Here is a 5,345-nt window from a genome sequence, read left to right on the forward strand (position 1 = left end):
AAAACAAAAAAAAAACCTGACATTAGATTGCAACATTTTATCTTAAAATATACTAATAACATCAGTTTGTGTGATATGGGCAAAGTAGAACCAACTCTTTTTGAGACAGGTTCTGTCCCCAGCCTGCCCTTAAACTCACTCTGTAGCCAAAGCAGACCTTGGACTTGCAGGCTTCCTACTTCGACCATGAATCCCACCTTAAGACATCATGAAGTTGTCCTTTAGAATTGATTTTGTCTGGTATTGGAAATCCTGTAAGTGCAGTGTGCAAGTAGCAGGAGGACTAACGGCTGCCAGGGGCCTGAAAGTGGGTGCCAGGGAGAAATGATGCCTGGCTCATGCCTAACAAGCCAATGAAATGGGGCTGTCCGGGAGGTGGTGGACAGTGTAGTCGGAGAGCTGTCCCCTTCTCATTAAGTGAACTCTTTCAAATAGAAAAGAGACTGGGCTCTTATACCAATTCCTCTACCTTCATTAAAAGTGCAGTATATCACCCAATCGTAAACCTCATCTTACATGACATTTACACGACTGTCACCAACAACCTTCTCCTTGAGGAATCAGGCAAGTCTGGGAGCAGCCTAGGGAACATGCAGAAGAAATCCACCAAACTAATGCTGTCTACCTGACTGGGCCTGAGGCATTCCTGATGGAATTTCAAAACCATGGAGGTGGGGCTGGCATTTTAGCTAGGGATCAGTTTATAACTTGCCTCTTGGCTGGTCTCTATAAAGCTGTCCTTAAAGTTGTAAATTATGAAAAAATTCAAGAGGTCATCTAGGACAAACATGGAAACCCATCTCAATTCCTAGACTGCCTTACAAAGGCCCTCTTACAATATGCCAGTCTGGATCCCAAGACCCTACATAGAAAACAACTTCTCATGACCCATGTCTTCTCCCACAGGCAGAAGTCTTAGCACTGGCTTTCAAGGTGCAGCGTGGGAGAGACGAAGACCCTGAAAACAAAAACTACCAGATGCTGGCTGTGGGTGTTTGAATAGATATGACCCTCATAGATTCATGTATTTGAGTGCTTGGCACATAGGGAGTGCCACTAATAGGAGGCATGGCTTTGTTAGCAGGCATGGCCTTGTTGGTGGAAGTGTGTCACTGCCTTTGAGGTCTCATGTATGCTCAAGCCATGCCCAGTGTGGTGGTTTCTCCCCGCTGCCTGAGCATTGAGATGTAGAATTTTCAGCTCCTTCTCCAGCACCATGTCTGCCTACACAGCACCATGAAGATAATGGGCTAAACCTCTGACCCTGTAAGCCAGTCTCAAATGTTTTCCTTCCTGGGTGGAGGTGGTGCACGCCTTTAATCCCAGCACTCAGTAGACGGAGGCAGGTGGATCTCTGAGTTTAAGGCCACCCAGGGCTACACAGAGAAACCCTGTCTTGAAAAAACAAAACAAACAAAGTTTTCCTTTATAGGAGTTGCCATGGTCATGGAAGCCCTAACTGAGACACTGGCTGAGGTCTTCCAGCTGACCCTCCAAAACCTGAGGACCTCTGGGTCCCTGCTTCAAATGCACTCAAAAGGCTACTGTCCAGACTCTCCACAAACCACCCTGACCATGTCCAAGGTGCCATCAATTGCAGTGTGAGGACATCAGATTCAGACTTCCCTTGACCCTGGGCTCCCGTGGTCCAACCACTGCTATCCCCAACAGGGAGCCCCAGAGCAACATACTCAGTCCTGATGGCGGTTTGGGGACCCACTCCTTCTTCTTGTTCCCCTATTGCCAGGGTAGGGGACAGTCTTACCAACCTCACCAAATGCCACTCAGTTGTATCTTTAGGGGTATTCTCATTACCCTTCCTAGTGATACCAAACTGTCATACCCCTTTGCTGAGAAGTGACCGCCTTGCCATCTGCTTGATCCCAGGCTTGCTAGCTGTTCCCCTCCTTCTCCAAACCACACAATCTGACATACCTTTCCCATTGCTAGCCAAAACCCTCTATAGCCAAGCATCATGCCCCTCCTATCATCCAGCTATGAAAACCTAGCAATTACATCACCCAGGTCCAGTACCTATCCTCTCTCCAAAGTCTCAGGGGATATAAACCTCTTATCTCTGACCACTTAAGGAAAAACCTTTTGTGCTCCATGTTTTCCCCCTTTAGCACCCCCATACTTGTGGTTAAAAATCCAACGGAATCTACTTCTTGGTACACGATTGATCTCTGACTCATTAACTCTGTAGAAGCTAACCCCTATACTCTCTCCTCCACCATCCCCTCAGAAATTTCTCATTTCTCTGTCCTACATTTCAAGAGTTAATTATTTCCATTCCCCTTGACCCTCAGACACAAAATAGCTTTGTCTTGGATTGACCTGGACACCCACCTTTCTACCTAATTCACTTGGACCATCCTACCCCAACTCTAGTTACTGTAGCTCCCCCTTTTCCACTCACTAGGCCAGGGAATCTCTCAAGGACTGACTGGAAACTTGATTTTACCCACATGCCCACTGCCAGATGAATCCAATACCTTCTGGTTCTGGTGGACTCTTTTTTTTTTTTTTTTATAGGGTGGGAGGAGATGTTCCCCAACAACAAGAAAAGGGATCCAACAATATTGGCTCTTCTCTGAAAGATCATCTATCACCTCAGAGTCCCTTCAATCAGATAATGGCCCTAGGGTTTACTTCTCAAATCTCTCAAACTTTAGCCAAACCTCTCAAGATCCCTTGGCATTTCTATATCCCATATTATCCCCAGTCCTTAGGAAGGGTTAAACAAGTTAATTGTTCCTTCAAAAATATTCTTTCTAAGCTTTCACAAGAACTTCACCTAGACTGGGTAATACTGCTGCCCCCAGCTCTCCCCAAGCTGAAGGCCCATCCCAAACAGCCTGTGTCCATTTCTCCCTTTGAGCTTATCCATGGGTGAGCAATCCTGACTCATACTCTCTAACCTTGGCCTTCACTTCTCCCCACACACCTGCTTAGTCCCCTGCTCACATACCTGTACAGTATGCTCTGGACATTCACTGGCCATCCTCTACCATGGCCATCTGACCACTCCGGCCTATCACCTTTTAGTATTAGGGACTTCATCCTTCTCTTTCCTCAAGACTAGTGACCCCTGCGCACTCCCCAAACTGGAAAAGCCCTTTCTGAGCCACTCTTGTAACTCCCGCTGCTGCTGATAAACTCGAGGCCCTCCCTGCCCTCCCCCTCTCCATACACTTCTCATAGCTTGAAACTTTTGCTCCCCAAATTTCAAAACAATGGGATAAATCTTCATTTTACACCAGCTCCCACAGGCCCTGGCTCCCTTAAGTTCCAGAAGACAAGGAGACTTTGATCTCAGAAGAATGTGGCCTTTCAGAGTTGACCATGTTCAACGCTATTGGATTGGGCCTTTTCCCCCCTCCTCTATTACTTCCTATCTACACGTCTAGGGTAGCACTTACATATGGATGCTTAACATCTAAGAGACCCTCACCTCTAACCAACAGCCCATCCTAACAGGGTCAGGAAATTGCTCTACCCCGTTCCCTATAACTCCCTTATCTAACGCTCCTTCATTGGGGCTTACCCCCAATGCTTGTTTTCCCTACAACCAAAAGAAAGATTACTGTAAGAAGTGGCCAGAAACCTGCAGAGGTTGCCTATATCGGTCCGGCAAATACCATGAGACAAATATGGGTCATCCTAATTCCCTTTCCCATGTTTACACATAGGGATTCATTCACCCATACTTTCTTGACTCATGAGACACCAGATGGGAGGAAGGTGTCACTGGCAAACTGTATTATGACCTGTTCAGCAGGTACCTGGTGGGCATGATCAAATACAAAGAATATACAACCCACTCTTTCAATATCTAGGTATAGAAAAAATAGAAGATGTGATCCAACATTCATCAAAGGTTCTTACTTCCATAACGAACACCTCCCTTCTTGGATGACATTGATCCCATCTCTCTGTCCTTATAGCTACTCCATCTCTTGTTTAACACCTTAACCTCCACATATCAGCTATTGAATAACACTCTGCCTGGCATTTTGGAGAATGCTTGTTGTGCATGCCTCCCAGATTGAGCTCATAACCGCCTCTTGTAGTTTCACCCACTACCTTATTACCTCTCCCCTTGTTACCCTTTGTCAACTGTTCTGAGCCAAATATCACTACTGCCTCTTGTCATTTCCACATTTCTCTCTTCAGTATCACAGACTCCTTTAACTCCACAGGGACACACTTTGTGGGCACACTGGAGTTTTCAGACTGTAATAATACCCTAGCCCACAGCACCACCACCCAGCCCCTATGCCCGAATGTTCGCAACACCTCCATCCTCTGTGGCACTCAGATTTACTGTTGCCCACTTGGGTGGTCTGGGACTTATGCTATGGTGTTTGTCTTTGCAAAACTAGGGATGGTACCTGGTGAAGAATTCTTGCTGGCACAATAAATGAGCAGTTCAAATCCTACCCTTTCTCGCAGTCTGCTGGAACCACAACTGAAGAAGTGGGACTAACCACTTCTCTAACAATCTACCATCAGGTTCCTTCACAGTACATCCAAGACCTCCAATGCGTGGCTCAGACCATCCTTACCATCCAGGGGCCCTAACAGACTCACTGGATGCGGTACTGCTAATTGGTGAAGATTAGTTCTACTAACAATGGAGAAGGGTGGCCTTTGCCTCTATCTCAGGGAAGACTGTTGCTTCTATGCCAACCAACTGGGTAAGGTAAAAGACAAGATCTGACAACTCCAGATAGATTTCCAAAAGTGAAAGGAACTTTCCCACCAGCCTGGTCCCACAGCTGTGTCAGCCCCAAATAACACACAGAGACACTGTATTAATTATGAAACTGTTGGCCGGTTACTAGCATTTCTTATTGGCTAGCTCTGTCTAAATTATTAACCCATAGTTACTAATATGTGTATTTCTACATGGTCTTATTTTACAGAACGACAGGCTCACATGTCCTCTCCTCCTGAGATCACATTGCAACTATCTTACATTTCCCAGAATCCTCCACCTCTCCTAGTCCCACCTCTCTTGCTTCCCTATTGGCCAACAGTGCTTAATTCATTAACATATAAGAGAAACATAATTGCAAAATGGCATCTCCCATCATATCTTTTCTGTCTAAATAAGAAGGGTTTTAACTTTAACATAGTAAAATATATAACAAAACAGTTATTAAGCAAGAACTATAATTACAATACAGAAGGATAATAAACTCTAGAATTGACAGAGACAACTTGCTGCCTGGTCAGTCACCTGAAGTTCTTCTGTAATGTTGGGGCATCTATCTTCAGCCCATAGGCCACAGTATGTCTGGCAGACTTCTCATAAAAGTAGGAAACTTTAAACTATCCAC

This window comes from Phodopus roborovskii, unplaced genomic scaffold, assembly GCF_943737965.1.
Source record: "Phodopus roborovskii unplaced genomic scaffold, PHOROB, whole genome shotgun sequence".
Lineage (NCBI taxonomy): Eukaryota > Metazoa > Chordata > Mammalia > Rodentia > Cricetidae > Phodopus > Phodopus roborovskii.